We start from the raw sequence: 17,622 nt of genomic DNA, 5'->3' as shown, positions 1-17,622 counted from the left end.
CCTCAGGGATCTGTTCTGGGACACCTACTCTTTGTGATTTTTATGAATGACCTGGATGAGGAAATGGAGGGATAGATTAGTAAATTTGCTGATGACACAAAGGTTGGGGTTGTTGTGGATAGCATGGAGGGCTGTCAGAGGTTACAGTGGGATAGTATGCAAAACTGGGCTGAGAAGTGGCAGATGGAGTTCAACCGAGATAAGTGTGAAGTGGTTCATTTTGGTAGGTCAAATATGATAGCAGAATATAGTATTTATGGTAAGACTCTTGTCAGCGTGGAGGATCAGAAGGATCTTGGGGTCGGAGTCCATAGGATGCTCAAAGCTGCTACGCAGGGTGACTCTGTGGTTAAGAAGGCATATGGTGCATTGGCCTTCATCAATTGTGGAATTAAGTTTAAGAGCGGAAAGGCAATGTTGCAGCTATATAGGACCCTGGTCAGACCTCACTTGGAGAACTGTGCTCAATTCTGGTTGCCTCACTACAGGAAGGACGTGGAAATCATAGGAAGAGTGCAGAGGAGATTTACATGGATGTTGCCTGGATTAGAGAGCATGCCTTATGAGAATAGGTCGAGCGAACTTGGCCTTTTCTCCTTTGAGCGACGGAGGATGAGAGGTGACCTGATAGAGGTGTACAAGATAATGAGAGGCATTGATCGTGAGGATAGTCAGAGGCTTTTTCCCAGGGCTGAAATGGCTGCCACAAGAAAACACAGGTTTAAGGTGCTGGGGGGCAGGTACAGAGGAGATGTCGGGTACGTTTTTTACTCAGAGAGTGGTGAGTGCATGGAATGGGCTGCTGGCAGCGGTGGTGGAGGCAGAAATGACAGGGTCTTTTAAGAGACTCCTGGATGGATACATGGAGCTTAGTAAAATAGAGGGCTATGGGTAAGCCAAGGTAGTTCTAAGGTAAGGACATGTTCGGTGCAGCTTTGTGAGCCGAAGGGCCTGTATTGTGCTGTAGGTTTTCTATGTTTCTATGTCTCAATGCAGTTAGAATTCACATCATGAGTCCATTTATAATTATCAGACTTTGTTAGAATCAATTGCCCTATGTAAAAAGAGCTGCAGAATGGTTGGTAGATGGAAGATTTATTTTAACAATTTTCACTGTTTTCCAAAACGAAAGAGATTCTGTAGATACTGGAAATCTTGAGCAGCAAACAAAAATTGCTGAAGCAAACTCAGCAGGTCAGGCTGCATCTAGAGGGGAATAAACAGTCAACGTTTCAGGCTGAGATTGGAAAGGGAGGGGCAAAATCCATAGTCCACTGTCCTACTGTCCTGTCCTATAAGATTCCTCTTCCTATCTATCCCCTTCCTGCATCCTACTTAATTCTCCCTACCCCACCCACCCACCTTTCAGATAGAAACCCTTCGTCGTGACTGGAAGGGAAAGGGGAAGAAGCCAGAATAAGGTGAGGGGAAGGAAGGAGTACAAGCTGAGGCCAGGTGAGGGAGGGGAGTGAATAAGAAGCTGGGAGGTGGTAGTTGGAAGAGGAAAAGGGCTGAGAAAGAAGGAATCTGACAGAAGAGTGGACCAGTTGGGGAAAAAAAGGAGGGGCACCAGAAAGAGGTGATGGGCAAGTGAGGAGAAAAGGTGGAGTAAGAGGGGAGCCAGAATGAGGAATAGAAACCGAGAAGGGGAAGAAGTTGTAGTTACTGAAATTAGAGAAATGGCATATGAGGTGTTGTTCTTTTAACCTGTGAGTGGCCTCATCATGGCCGTGGACCAATATGTCAGAATGGTAATGGGAAGTAGAATTAAAATGGGTGGATAATGGTGCTATCCTATTTTTGTCTTTTATAAATCTTATATCCTCTAAGTTCATCCTTAGCCTCCTTCATTCCAAGGAAAACAGTCCCAGGCTATCCAAGCTCTTCTGATAACGAAAACCCCCCCCAATCCAGGTAACGCCCTCTGCACCCTCTCCATTGCAACCATGTCCTTCCTCTCAGTGTAGCAACCAATTTATGAAGATTCACAAAGGGACAGATTTTGTCCAAGGCCTAGTGTAGCTGGTGATTAGTGTTGTGGATTGGCACTAATGGGTCAGCGAAAGTCGATCTCCTATAGGTGAGACAAACAAGGAATGGTGTTGGTAAAGGACTAGTCTATCAGATTGAAAGTAATGTATTTTTTTAAAATAAAGCCTCCACCTCTCTATAAGGCAATGAATTCCAGATCCCTGTGCAGTCTACATGTCAAAATAACTCTCTTCAACTTCTCTCTAATTCATCCGCCAAGGGAAATAATTTCTTCTTGTTCATTCTGCCTCTGTACAGCCCCCCTCTGTCTGAAGAAAACAACCCCAGCTGAGTCTCTGTCCACTCACCACGAAAATACTCTGGCCCATTGCATGCAATACAAATTGATTTTTTCTTTTAACAAAATTTGTTCTCCCCCCCCCCCCCCCCAACAAAAGACTAGTCATGGTGCCGCTATATAAAACTACGCGGGGAGTATTGCATTCGATTGTGGTTACCCTGATACAGGAAGGATGTGGAGGCTTTGGAGAGGGTGCAGAAGAATTTCATCAGCATGCTGCCTGGATTAGAGGGTATGAGATATAAGGAGAGGTTCGACAAACTTGGGTTGTTTTCTCTGAAGTGTCAAAGGCTAAAGGGAGACCTGAGAAAGTTTATGAAATTGAGTGGCAGAATTATTAGAGTAGACAGTCAGAGTCTTTTCCTCAGGCAGAAATGTCAAGTACTAAAAGGCATATATTTAAGGCGCGAGACGGAAAGTTTGAAGTGGGAAAGAATCTGTCCTTGATCCTGGTGGTGCATGCTCTCAAGCTTTGGTGTCTTCCTAAGTGGGAGGGGTCTTTAATAAATTGGTGCACATATAAGAAGCACTGCTAGCATTTGGGGAACGGTTGTTTTCTCTGGAGTGGCGGAGGCTGAGGAATGACCTGATTTATACAATGATGAAAGACATAGATAGGGTAGCAGTCTTTTTCCCAGGGTTGAAATGTCAAGTATAGATACATTTAAAGAGAGGGAGGGAAAGTTTAAAGGAGGTGTGCCAGGGCCAGATTTAGTTTTATACAGAGAGTGATGAATGCCTGGAATGGGCTGCCTAGCCTGGTGGTGACAGCAGATCGGTTAGTGGTGTTTCAGAGACTGTTAGAAAAACACATAGGTATTCAGGGAGTGGAGGTGCAGGCCAGAGGCATCTGCAGAATCTCACGTTTGGCACCGATATGGCGGGCCACAGGGCCTGTTCCTGTGCTGTACTGTTCTGTGTTCTCTGTTTTAGGTGAGAACATGATCAGTGAGTGTACAACAGGTCAGTGCATCCCCACTGCCTTCATTGGGGAAAGCTGATCACAACCTGGTTTTGTTACAGCCCAGATATAAATCAATTGTGATGAGGCATCCCACTACCACACGCTCTTTTAGGAAGTGGACTCCTGAAGCTGAACAGGCCCTGAGAGACTGCTTCGGTACTACTAACTGGGATGTACTGCAAGGGGGGCTCTGTGGGGGCGTTGAGGAGGTCACTGAATGCACAATGGACTATATTAACTTTTGTGTGGATGCAGTTGTCCCTGTTAGAACTGTTCACTGCTATCCCAATAATAAGCCCTGGATCACTAGTCACATCAAAGGCCTCCTAAACCAGAAGAAGAGGGCCTTTAAAGATGGTGATCGGTTGGAGCTTAAAAGAGTTCAGAAGGAACTCAGAGTACAGATAAGGGGGGCAAAGGAGCAGTATAGGAGGAAGCTAGAACAAAAGCTGCAGAAAAAAAGCATGAAGGAGGTGTGGGATGGGATGAAGATCATCACCGGATGCGGTGCAAAGCGGGGGGCGAACATAAGTGGAGATGTGGAGAAAGCGAACCAGCTGAACAACTTCTTCAACAGGTTCGACAGCTCAATCTCTTCCTCACCGCAGAAATCCACACCAGGCTTACTTCCCTCACAGGAAAATAGCCACTCACAGGAGACCTTGCCCACGCCCAGGATTACGGCTGCACAGGTGGAAGGTCAACTGAGGAAGATCTGTACCAGCAAGGCGGCTGGACCGGATGGAGTTTCCCCACGATTACTGAGGGCCTGTGCGACTGAGCTGGGAGAACCACTACAGCGCATCTTCAACATGAGCCTGGAGCAGAGAAGAGTACCCAGACAGTGGAAAACATCCTGTATTGTCCCGGTACCGAAGAAACCACAACCAAAGGAGTTGAATGACTTCAGACCTGTTGCCTTGACGTCGCACGTGATGAAGACCATGGAGCGGCTGATAATACAGAATCTGAGGCCACAAACCAGGCACGCCCAGGATCCTCTTCAGTTTGCGTATAAGGAGAAGGTGGGAGTGGAGGATGCTATCACGTATTTGCTGCACAAATCACTCTCTCACCTAGAGGGGGTCAGTTGTGCTGTGAGGATTACATTCCTTGACTTCTCTAGTGCCTTTAACACCATCCAGCCCAAGATCTTAAGGCACAAACTAACGGAGATGGGAGTAGACTCTCACATGGTGGATTGGATAGTGGACTACTTGACAGATAGACCTCAGTATGTGCGGTTGGGAGACTGTAGGTCTGACACGGTGGTCAGCAGCACAGGGGCGCCGCAGGGAACCGTACTCTCTCCGGTCCTGTTCACCCTGTACACATCAGACTTCCAATATAACTCGGAGTCCTGCCATGTGCAGAAGTTCGCTGATGACACGGCCATAGTGGGGTGTGTCAGGAATGGACAGGAGGAGGAGTATAGGAAACTGATACAGGACTTTGTGATATGGTGCAACTCAAACTACCTGCGTCTCAATATCACCAAGACCAAGGAGATGGTGGTGGACTTTAGGAGATCTAGGCCTCATATGGAGCCAGTGATCATTAATGGAGAATGTGTGGAGCAGGTTAAGACCTACAAGTATCTGGGAGTACAGTTAGACGAGAAGCTAGACTGGACTGCCAACACAGATGCCTTGTGCAGGAAGGCACAGAGTCGACTGTACTTCCTAGGAAGGTTGGCGTCATTCAATGTCTGTAGTGAGATGCTGAAGATGTTCTATAGGTCAGTTGTGGAGAGCGCCCTCTTCTTTGTGGTGGCGTGTTGGGGAGGAAGCATTAAGAAGAGGGACGCCTCACGTCTTAATAAGCTGGTAAGGAAGGCGGGCTCTGTCGTGGGCAAAGTACTGGAGGGTTTAACATCGGTAGCTGAGCGAAGGGCGCTGAGTAGGCTACGGTCAATTATGGAAAACTCTGAACATCCTCTACATAGCACCATCCAGAGACAGAGAAGCAGTTTCAGCGACAGGTTACTATCGATGCAATGCTCCTCAGACAGGATGAAGAGGTCAATACTCCCCAATGCCATTAGGCTTTACAATTCTACCCCCAGGACTTAAGAACTTTTTAAAAGCTATTATTAATGCTTTTTGAGATAGTGATTTAGATGCATATTATATTTTTTACTGAGTTAAGTATTGTATGTAATTAGTTTTGCTACAACAAGTGTATGGGATATTGGAAAAAAAAAGTTGAATTTCCCCATGGGGATGAATAAAGTATCTATCTATCTAGTTAGCTCACTCTCACACCCACAGACAATCGTTTAAATAAAGGAAACTTGAAAGTTGCATAACAGACAGCCAGGTCTGGTCAGGCATTGTGCATTCGATAATCACTCCCCCATCGACCAGCTTATCAGTTCCCTGCAAAGACACCGTGGACTCAATAAAGAGGAGGTTTAGTTTAATTGGTCCTCCTGTTCGGCGCCGACATAGTGGACCGAAGGGCCTGTTTTTGTGTTTTGCCATTCTGTGTTCTCGTAAATCTCTCTTTAAGAGTCCTGATGAAGGGTCTCGGCCTGAACATTGACTGTTTATTCCTCTCCATAGATGCTGCCTGACCTGCTGAGTTCCTCCAGTATTTAGTGTGTGATGTTCTAATCTGGCAGCTTTCCTGTGTTCCGAATGAAGTTATTTTTGAAGATAGTGTGACGTTAGATGCACAGCAGTCCAGTAAGCTTCCAGCAATGTAATAAGGCCCAGAGAATCTATTTTGGTGATCTTTGGTGAGTGTGAAATTGCTAACTAACCCCAGCAACCCCTCACCTTTTAAAATTAACCTCATGAGAAGGGGCAGAGGGGGTTTAAATTCAGTTTTTGATTTGAAGTATGGCACTATATTGCAAGAGCTAGCTTAGTTTATATTGTGTAACACTCAGAAAATGCTGGAGGGTCTTGGCACAAAATGGCTTTATTCCTCTCCAACTTGACCGGCTGATTTCCCCCAGCATTTTACGTGTTTTGCTCTGGATTTCCTGCATCTACAGAATCTCTTGGGTTTTAGTTCATTTTATATTCAAATTTGTGGAATGGGACTTAAACCAATAGCCTTGAGGAAGGATTGCTGTCAATCAAGCCAATATTGACATTGACAGGTCCTTGGACAATAAAGCAGGAGAGTGCAGCCAGGCAGCAGGTTACCAGCTAGAGATGCAAGAGATTGCAGACTCTGGAACCTGGAGCAACAAATAATCTTCTGGAGGAACTCAGTGGGTCGAGCAGCACCTGTAGGGTTGGGTGGGTGTGGGGGGAAAGGAACTACAGACTGAAACATTGACAGTTCCTCCCCACAAATGCTGTTCGATCTGCTCAGTTCCTCCAGCAATTTGCTTGTTGAAACAACTGTCCACCAGTAATTATGCTCAGAACCCTTTGGCATGTTGTTCTCCCATGAGTTCTCTCACTGGGTTTCCTCCAGTACTCTGGTTTCCTCCCACATTCCAAAGACATACGAGTTAGTGTTGTGGGCAAGCTATGATAGCGACACTTGTGGTAAATCCCCAGAACGTATTCAGGCATTGGTTGTTGACGCAAACAATGCACTTTGCTTTATATGTTGATATTTTGATGTACATGTCACAAATAGATCTAATCTCTTTAATCTAAACCCACACGGTCCAAGGAGACTTGCAAACTCCACATAGCTACACAGTCAAAGTGCAGGGAAGGGTGTGAACAATGTGTAGCCAGGATGGATTAGTTTGCTTGGGTATTTAATAACTAATAGTTAGTTCAGCATAACATTGTGGGCCAAAGGGCCTTGTCGTATACTGTGCTGTGTTCTCTAGAAACTAGAGGGCATATGTTTAATATGAGGGGGCATAATTTTAAGGTGTTTGCAGGAAAGTATGGGGGGGGGGGGTTTCAGGTGTAAGCTCTTCAATTCTGTTTGTCTCATTTATAGGAACGATGTTGCCTGGATTAAAGAGCATGTCTTATGAGGATAGATTGGGTAAAGTAGGACTTTTCTATTTGGAGTGAAGGAGGCTGAGAAGTGACTTGATAGAGTTGTATAGGATGTTAAGAGGCATTGATAGAATGGACAGCCAGGACCCTTTGATAGGTACGTGGCTGAAAGAAAAATGGAAGGCTATGTGGGAGGGAAGGGTTAGATTGGTCTTAGAGTAGGTTAAGAGGTCAGCACAACATCGTGCACTGTGCTGTAATGTTCTATGTTCTATGACAGGGGAAAAAGTTTAAGAGGGACCAGAGGAGCAGATTCTTCACCCAAGAGAGGAGTGGGTATATGGAATGAACTGCCTGAGGAAGTGTTTGAGGCAGGTAAAGTACCGCCATTTGGGCAGGTACAAGGATGTGGGCCAGATGCAAGCAAATTGCACTGGTTTAGATGGATTAGATAAAGAGATGAGCTTTATTTGTTACATGTAGCAAAATGCAACATTTTTTTGCATCAAATCAAATCAGTGAGGATTGTGCTGGGTACCCTGCCTACAGCCACTAACCATAACCACCTACGTACACCTTTGGAATGTGGGAGGAACCAAAGCACCTGGAGGAAAGCCAGGCGGTCCGGGTCACGGGGAGAACATGCAAACTCCTGGCAGACAGTGGCAGGAATTGAACCCTGATCTTACAGCTAGCACTGTAGTAGCATTACACTAACCGTGCTGCATAATGGTACAGACCATTTGGGCCTCGAGCCTGTTTCTGTGCATTAGAACTTCATGATCACGGTATTGTATTTAAAGCAACTCACCAGTTTCCAGATTTACTAAGTGCAGTCTTTGCACTGACTGTGGTGGGATTTGAACTCCAAACCACAGAGCACCTGCTACAGTACAGTTACCTCAGCTCATCAATCCCCAAGTGCAAAATACTTGCTCACATTGAGCAGCTGACCACAGCTCATTACTGTGAGACCAGATCTATTTATCAGCGACTCCCTCGCCCCTAATCAAGAGTATACATTTTACAGATTAATCAATCGATGAACAAGCCCAGTGGCATTGAACCCCACAACTGTAGCCTGAAGGAGCAGGAAATTCCACGCACTGTTGATAACTCTCCCACTATGTATCGTGCCCAGTGGCCTTTCTCACAACCCACACAAGGGAAACTTCCTGCCTCTGCTTCCTTATTTGGACCTTTTCAAAGAGTGGCAGACTGTGCCAAGGGAAACAAACCTAGCAGTTGAGCCTCATCTTTCTCACACTGTCATTTAAATCATTTCTATTTCAATATGGTAGACTGGTTTCTTATTCAGTTTTACTTGTCACATATACATCGAAAGACAGTGAAATATGTTGTTTGTATCAACAACCAACACAACCAACGGTGCACTGGGGGCAGCCCTCAAATGCTTCAGTGCCAACATAGCATGCCCACCATACTTGGCAGAATAATATAAAACACAACAACACAAAACACAGCAAGTGGCAAAACAAGCCCCATTCCTCCTCCTCCTCCACTTCCTCCTCCACCACCACCACCTCACACTCGCACGCATGCACGCACGCACGCACGCGCGCGCGCGCGCGCGCGCGCGCGCACACACACACACACACACACACACACACACACACACACACACACACACACACACACACACACACACACACACACACACACACACACACACACACACACACACACACACACACACACACACACACACACACACACACACACACACACCTCTAATGGGCTTGGTACAGATAAAAACGTGCATCATTCATGGAGATGGTTTTATTTTAACAGTGCGTCAGCCTCGTGTTTAATATCACCGGCATATGTGAAATTCGTTGTTTTGTGGCACCTGAGGCAGTACACGGGAAAAACAGTAACCGAATGTAGAATGAAGTGAACAGCAGGCAGACAAGGTCAACTAAGAGGGTAAGAATCCACTGCATCGTACTGGGAACTGTTCAGTAGTCTGCTGACAATGGGATAGAAGCTGACAGTAAGCCTGGTTGTACTTGCTTTCGGGCTTTCCTATCTCCTGCCTGGTTGTAGGGAAGAGAGGACGTCTGAGGTGGGTGGGCTTTTTGATTCTGCTGGCTGTATTACTGAAGCAGTGGGAAGTGCAGACAGAGTCCATGGAGGGGAGGCAGTCTTCTGTGATGTGCTGAGCTGTGTCCACAACTTTCTGCAGCTTCTTACAGTCAAGAATGCGTTTAGGAGAAGCCATTTAGTCCAATGAATCCATGCCAGCTTTTTTTAAAGCGATCCCATCACACCCATTGCTCTGCTGCCCTGCAAGTCGCAAGGCTGCGGGACCGGACAGCGGATACTCGGAATGTGTGCGGCACAACTGGCTGGTGTGTTTGCAGACATTTTTTATCTCTCCCCCTCCCGGTGTAGAGTGCCATCCTGCTTCAAAACATCCACTATGTCCCTGTACCTAAGAAGACCAAGGTAACACATCTGAAAAACTGGCGTCCTGTTGCACTCACCTCAATAATAAGCAAATGCTTCAAGAGGCTGGTCAAGGACTATCATCTGCAGCATGCTGCCACCCACACTGGACCCCCTACAATTCACCTACTGACATAACCGATCGACAGATGACACAATAGCCACAGTTCTACACACCGTCCGTGCACATCTGGAGAAGAGGGATGCTTACGTGAGAATGCTGTTCTTGGGCTACAGTTCAGCATTCAACACCATGATTCCCTCCAGGCTCGACAGGAAGCTTAAAGACCCTGGCCTTTACCCTGCCTTGTGCAGCTGGATCTTGGACTTCTTGTCAGATTGCTGGGAGGTGGGCTCCCTCACTTTTTCCCCTCTGATCCCCAACACAGGTGCCCCTGAAGGGTGTGTACTAAGCCCCCTCCTTTACTTTCTGTATACTCATGACTCTGTCACCACCCACAGTTCGAATCTGCTAATTAAATTTGCCGACAAAACTACACTGATTGGCCTAATCTCAAATAATAATGAGGCAGCCTACAGAGAAGAAGTCATCATCCTGACACAGTGGTGTCAAGAAAACAACCTCTCCCTCAGTGTCACAAAAACAAAGAAGCTGGTTGTGGACTACAGGACGAAAGGAGACAGGCTAATCCCTATTAACATCAATAGACTTGGGGCTGAGAGGGTGAACAGCTTTAAGTTCCTCGGCACAAACATCATCGAGAATCTCAGGTGGTTTGTACATACTGGCTGTGTGATGAAAAAGGCACAACAGCGCCTCTTTCACCTCAGATGGTTGAAGAAGTTTGGTATGGGCCCCCAAATCCTAAGAACTTTCTACAGGGGCACAATTGAGAGCATCCTGACCGGCTGCATCACTGCCTGGTATGGAAACTGTACTTCCCTCAATCGCAGGACTCTGCAGAGAGTGGTGCGGACAGCCCAGCGTATCTGTAGCTGTGAACTTCCCACTATTCAGGACATTTACAAAGACAGGTGTGTAAAAAGGGCCCGAGTCACCCCAACCACAAACTGTCCCAGCTGCTACCATCTGGGAAACGGTACCGCAGCATAAAAGCCAGGACCAACAGGCTCCGGGACAGCTTCTTCCACCAGGCCATCAGACTGATTAACTCATGCTGATGCAAGTGTATTTCTATGTTATATTGATTATCCTGTTGTACATACTATTTATTATAAATTACTATAAATTGTACATTGCACATTTAGACGGAGATGCAACATAAAGATTTTTACTCCTCATGTACATGAAGGATGTAAATAATAAAGTAAATTCAATTCAATTATTCTTTCTCCAGTTCCAAGTCAATATATCTTTGAAAACCTTTCTCACCACCCTTGACAGTAGACCATCAATGCCTTGTACATTTTTTGAGGATATTATAAAATAAAAAACTTAGCACTGGAAATATACAGCAGGCCAAGGAACATAAGTGAAAGGAGAAATAGAGGGTTTCAGGTCTGAAACCCCTCACTAGATTAGATATGTTAACCCTAGTTCTCTTGCCTTGGATGCTGCTTGGCCTGCTAAGCATTTATTGTTTTTGTTTCGGATGTCCAAAATCAATAGATTAAAAAAAGAATTCCACATATCTCTCCCCCCAGGAATGTAAACATTTCTCTACTTATCTAACTTCTACTAACAGGAGCAGCAGACTGTTTTGTTTCTTGTGTCTCCATATCCCTAAAAGGAATAGCCTCCCCTATTGATCCCTAACCTCCAATGAAATCTTCTCACAATGTTCTTTGCTCTAGGGAAAATTCCAATTTCAGCTAAAATTCAAGGGCGGCCTGATAGTGGAATGCGATTACAGCACCAGCGATCCGGGTTAATCTGCTATCTTTATGAGTAGCTACATTCTCCCATGACGAGTGGGTTTCCTCTCAGTTTCTTGCCACATTCCAGAGACGTGCAGGCTAGTAGATAACTGATCACTTGGATGTAATTGGTTGGTGCGAGTGTGTTAAGTTGGAAAGGCCTGCCACTGAGCTGTATTTAAAAAGCAAACACAAAATATGGTGTGTTACTGAATTTGTAGGACAGTTGGAGACTAGTCAATTTAGTAAGTAAAATTTATTACCAGTTTATGGAAATTATACCTTGAGATGCATTTTGAGAGTCAGCTGAGAGTGTAGTCAGGAAACTCTCTATGTGCCATGCCAGCTTTACCTTTGAGCCAGGTCCAGATAAGAACTACTCTAAACCAGACAGTAGTAAGACAGATTTTTGTAAAAATATTTAATGAGTATCTACAGACAGCAAATTGGCCACTTAGATTATCTGGTATTGGCTGAAGTCAGTGTTGCTGTGATGCGATCCTCGGTTGCTCTTGCTGGGGGAATTGTTTTTTTTTAATCAGAAAGAATCTTAAATACTCTCCATAAAAGCCACAAACAGATTCTGATGGTGTGCATACCCAGAAATGATGGGGTTAGAAAGTATACAGAGTAACACAGAGGGTAGAACTGGAGCCTTACAACGGCAGAGACAGACAGACACTCTCATGCGCACACACGCACACACGCACACGCACACGCACACACACACACAGGAGGGAGTGTGTCTGGCAGGATAGAGGCGAGACGGAATGAATCATGTAAAACGTTGTGCCTGGTGCCTGCTGAGAGCGGAGTTGAAGGTGCACTGATCCACGTGGAGGAGAGTTAAGAGGTACTGAATCTACAAAGGGGAGAGATGATAAAACATGCAAGAACTGTGATACTTTGCTGGAATCTGAAGTCAAATAGTGGTTGAAAAAATAACACAGGTCTGAGGGCATGTGTGGAATGTGTAACGTTACAGATTGCTGGCCTTTTGTCAGAGCTAGGCAGTGCAGGCTCAGACTGGAAAGGCTGGTTATCTGAAATTGTGGAATTCAACACAGTCCTGAGGGCTGAAGCGTGTGTCATTGCAAGATGAGGTGCCGATCCTCAAGCTTGCAGTTTTCAATTGAAACCTAATGCAGGGGGCCAAAGACGAGAGGTCAGAGATGGAGGGAGATCACCAATTAATCTGACAGACATAGTGTTCGTGGAGAGGATATTTCCAACAGTGTGAGAGTCTAGGATCAAAGGGCACAAACTGAAAATAGAAGGACGTCCATTTAGAACAGAGATGAGGAGGAATTTCTTTAGCCAGAGGATGGTGAATCTGTGAAAATCATTACCACAGACAGCTGTGGAGGCCGAGTCATTGGGTATATTTAAAGTGGAGGTTGATAGGTTCTTGATTAGTAAGGATGTCAAAACGTACAGGGAGAAAACAGGAGAATGGGGTTAAGATGGAAAATTAATAGCCGTGATTGAATGGCGGAATGGCCCAATCCTGTTCCTCTGTCTTGTGGTCCGTGGATTTGTAGGATAATTGGTCGCTGACCCATTCCTAATCGAGTTTAGCCTTGCACCTCAGTGGACAGGAGACGAGCAAGGCTCGGGGTAGCTGTGGCAGTGCAACTTCTCACGCGTTTAACCCAGTTTGTTACCGGCTTAGGTCTGCATTGGATGAAGACCTGCCTGTGTCTGGTCCCAGTGCCTAATGCGTTAAGCCGACTCTGCATGAGATGGAATATGTGGTAAGATTGAATTTCCTCCGGTGGTGGGTCCCGGTGTTTGGTGGCGGATACACTGAGCATGAGCAGACTTCGAAAGGATGAGTCAGTGTTGCCAAATCCAGCATGGGGTGAGCACGTTAACGAACCCTGAGGTAGCTAATGTCTCTTGCTGACAATAGAATTGGCTCCTTAGAAGTACAATAGATCCTGGTGAAGCTGATGGGTTTGCACACTGCATGTTGCTGAGGTTATGGATGCAATTGCTTGACTGAAGGGCTGATGTTAAGCTGCCCAGTTCGCTCTTCTTTGGGTGTCCATGTGCCTCTGGAGCTTTTGACCTCACTGTTCTCAGGGATACCACTCCTGCACTTTTGGCCGAGGGTTCCAAACATGTCCTCTAACCCTTTTGCCCTGCCGGGCTAATCAATGATAAGGGTTCATATCTTCTATCCCATCTAGCCCACAGATTTCATGGGAACAAGAATTGGACTCTGGGCAATGCAAACTGCATCTGCCCTGTGGACAAAAAAGGGTTAGAGCAGGGCTTCCTACCTTGTTTTATGCCATGAACCCTTACCATTAAATGAGGGGTCCGTGAACCTCAGGTTGGGAACCCCCTGGTGTAGGGGGACATGGGTCAAATGAATACACAGAGAATAGAGAGATATGAACATTTTGCGGACAGAAGGGATTAGTTTAGTTAGACATTTAATTGGTAGGTTGATGAGTTTGGCTTCGATGGAAAACTTGGTCAGCATGGAGCAGTTGGGCCGAAGGGCCTGTTCCTGTGCTGTCTGAATCTATGATGTAGGAAGGTTACTCCCATCTTTTAGACTTGGAGCTATAGTATCAAGCATTATAGAGGTACAGCAGCAAAAGAGGAAGGCGTGGGGAAATGGAGGAACAGTTCTGAACGACATCCTATTTCCTGCAGTCCTTATTTGAATTATTTATAGAGATACAGTACTGTAAGGTAACAGGCCCTTCCAGCCCAAGCGAATCCACACTGCCCAATTATACACGTGAACAATTAACCTCTGGTTTGTACATCTTTGGGATACGGGAGAAAAATCCACATGGTCACTTGGAAGACATACGAACTCCTTACAGACAGTGTCAGGAATTGCACTGAGATCGCTGGAGCTGTAATAGTGTTTTGCTACTGTGTCGCCCCAACATCCAGCTGTTCCGTTCCTCACCCTGGTACTGGCCTTTTGGCCCAGTGACGGTTCCTAGGCAGCTCCATGGTAAAATACCTTCCCCCTTATTTGACATTTTACCCCGATTCTGCTTGGATTACAGGGCATGTGCTATTGGACAAGTTTGAGCTGTTTTCCCTGGAGCAGCGGAGGCTGAGTGCAGACCTGATTGAGGCTTATAAGATTGAGAGGCATAGATAGAGTAAGCAGCTGGTATCTTTTTTCCATGTTCAAAATATTTGATACTTAAGATGGTGTGGGGGGGGGGGGGTTCAGAGGAGATATGCGGGGCATGTTTTTTTTTACACAGAAAGTGGTGAGTGCCTGGAATGTGGTGCCAGGGGTGGTGGTGGAGGCATTTAAATTTAAGAGGCTCTTAGATGGTCAGATGAATATGCAGGGAATGGAGGATATGGACATGGTGTAGACAGAGGAGATTAGCTTATTTAGTTACTGGGTTTAATGAGTTTGGTACAACGTTGTGGGCCAGAGGCCCCTCTTCCTGTGCTGTACTCAAAATCAAACTTGATTTTATCATCATGTTTGCTTAAACGCAATGAAAAACTTACTTGTAGGAAATCTTAAGAACCAGAGATTCTGCAGATACAACAGACACAAAATAAGTAACTTTATTATCAAAGTATATGTATGCCACCATTTACTACCCTGAGATTCATTTTCTTGCGAGCATTTACAGTAAATACAAAGAACACAATAGAATCAACAGAGACAAACAACCATTGTGTGAAAAAGACAAATTGTGCAAATACAAAAGGAAAAATAAATAATAATAATAATAATTAAATAAGCAATAAATATCAAGAATGTGAGATGAAGAGTCCTTGAAAGTGAGTCCATAGGTTGTGGGAAAAGTTCAGTGACGAAGTGAGTAAAGTTATTCCCTCTGATTCAAAAGCCTGATGGTGTAGGGTAATAACTGTTCCTGAACCTGGTGGTGTGGGTCAAAGGCACTTTATCAAAACAAAATGTCCCACGCAGGAAGTCTGACCAGCATTTATCGATACTATTGGAGAGAGAAACTGGTTAATCTACGTAGCAGGGAAAGTGTAGGAGGGTGCTGGGAGTTTATCTGATACTTAACTGGCTAGATTGTTTCTGGGTGAATGTTATTATTGTGTAGTTTGTGCAGTGTTGTATAGCCTGATTAACTGGGACATGACAAGCAGATTAGTCTGTACGGTAAAGAGAATGATGGACAGATACTCAGTACACACACATTGCAATAGTAACTATACTTCAGAAATAGTACATTCACTGTTAAAGATATCTGCAGTCTGATAGGAGCACAAATGCATCTGTTTACTTTTGGGTAACTTTGCTGATACAATAAATAGTAAGCCCAGGTCTTGCTGACTGCCTGCAAGTGTTTGAGAGAGTAAGTAAGCTATGTGATGCTTTTAATACTGTTGTGTACCTGTAACTTCTCCAAAGATCGTCAGCTTGCTGTAGTGGAAAAGCTTGAGATTCCTGAGATCCTGAAAGTGATTCCGTCTGGCGCTTAGTTTCTGGAAGGGTCATCCACAGTGTTAAGGTCAAGGGGGAGGTTCCAGACAAAGAGCGATCCAACCAAGACCCTAACGGTGGAGCTGGCAGCGAAGGGTCCCCAAATCTTGCATTCCATGCCACTTGACCCTGACCCGATCTGACAAGGACTGTCTAGTGATAGAGTGCGGATTAGGCCCTTCTGGCCCTTTGAGCCATGCTGCTCCAAACCCAATTAATTCTAACCTAATCACGGAAAAATATACCTACCTGGTACGTCTTTGGACTGTGGGAGGAAACTGGAGGTTTCAGAGATAACCCGCACATTCCATGGGAAGGTCGTACAGAGACTCCTTACAGAACAGAGTTGGAATTGAACTCTGAACTTTGACACCTGGAGCTGTAATAGCGTCATGCTAACTGCTACTCTACCATGGTGTTACGCTAGTTGCTACACTACCATACTACTCATATTTAAAAAGTTTATACAATTACAAGAGAGAAAGCTAGGGTAGAAAGTAAGGCTATCAAAATGTATATTGTATGAAAAGATGGACCTATAATCAACCTCATCATGACTTTGCACCTCATTTTCTGTCTGTAACACTTCATTCCCCATTCTGTTATTGTTTTTCCCTAGTACTACTTCGATTTACTGAAATGAAATGAACTGGATGACATGAAAAGCAAAGTCTTTCACTGCATCTTCCACACCCTTACCTTCAGGCAGGATTGTGATGGGGGCAGGGGTCATTACTTCCAGTGTTTCTCAAGCCCAAGGCTGACACAAGCAAAGGAATCTAAAGGAGTTTTTCTGTGCCTCCTGACGTGAGATACAATGCTCATGAAAAATTCAACTAAGAAGCAGTCCATTTAACTCATAGTTTCTGTGGTAACATTGGATTTGTCTGGATCGATTGAGCTTTTAAAGATAAAGATTAAAGATTAGCTTTATTTATCATATGTCATCAAGACGTACAGTGAAATCCATCATTTGTGTCAATGAGCAGCATAAGACCATAAGATATAGGAGCAGAATTAGGCCATTTGGCCCATCAAGTCTGTTCTGCCATTTCATCATGGCTGATCCAGTTTTCCTCTCGGACCCAATCCCTTCATCCCTGACCAATCAAGAATCTATCAACCTCTGCCTTAAATATGCATAAAGGCTTGACTCCACAGCCGCCTGTGGCAATGAATTCCACAGATTCACCACCCTAAGGCTAAAGAAATTCCTCCTCATCTCTGTTCTAAAAGGGTGCCCCTCTATTCTGAGCATAGTCCAAGGATGTGTGAGGGGGGTGGCAGCTCGCAAGTATTGCCATTCTTCCAGCGCCAATGTAGCATGCCCACAACTTATTAACCCTAGGCCATGTGCAGTGGTGAAACTTTTTGCTTGTATGCAGGGTTTCTTCTTATACTTTACTGCTTCCCCCTGCACTACATAACCTCTCAGCCAGTGTCCTAAGTACAACATGCAGTCTTCAAGTACAGTGTTAAGGAGCTGTTATTACTCTACAACTATCAGGCCCCTGAACCAGCATGGATAACTTAATTAATTAACTACCACACTACTATCAGCCCTTCCCACCATTGAGTACATTTACATGGAGCACTGTCAGAAGAAAGCAGCGTTGAACATCAATGACCCTCACCATCCAGG

This window comes from Hemitrygon akajei, chromosome 11, assembly GCF_048418815.1.
Source record: "Hemitrygon akajei chromosome 11, sHemAka1.3, whole genome shotgun sequence".
Taxonomy (NCBI): Eukaryota; Metazoa; Chordata; class Chondrichthyes; order Myliobatiformes; family Dasyatidae; genus Hemitrygon; species Hemitrygon akajei.
The sequence above is the reverse complement of the archived record's forward strand: the minus strand, read 5'-3'. Positions refer to the sequence as shown.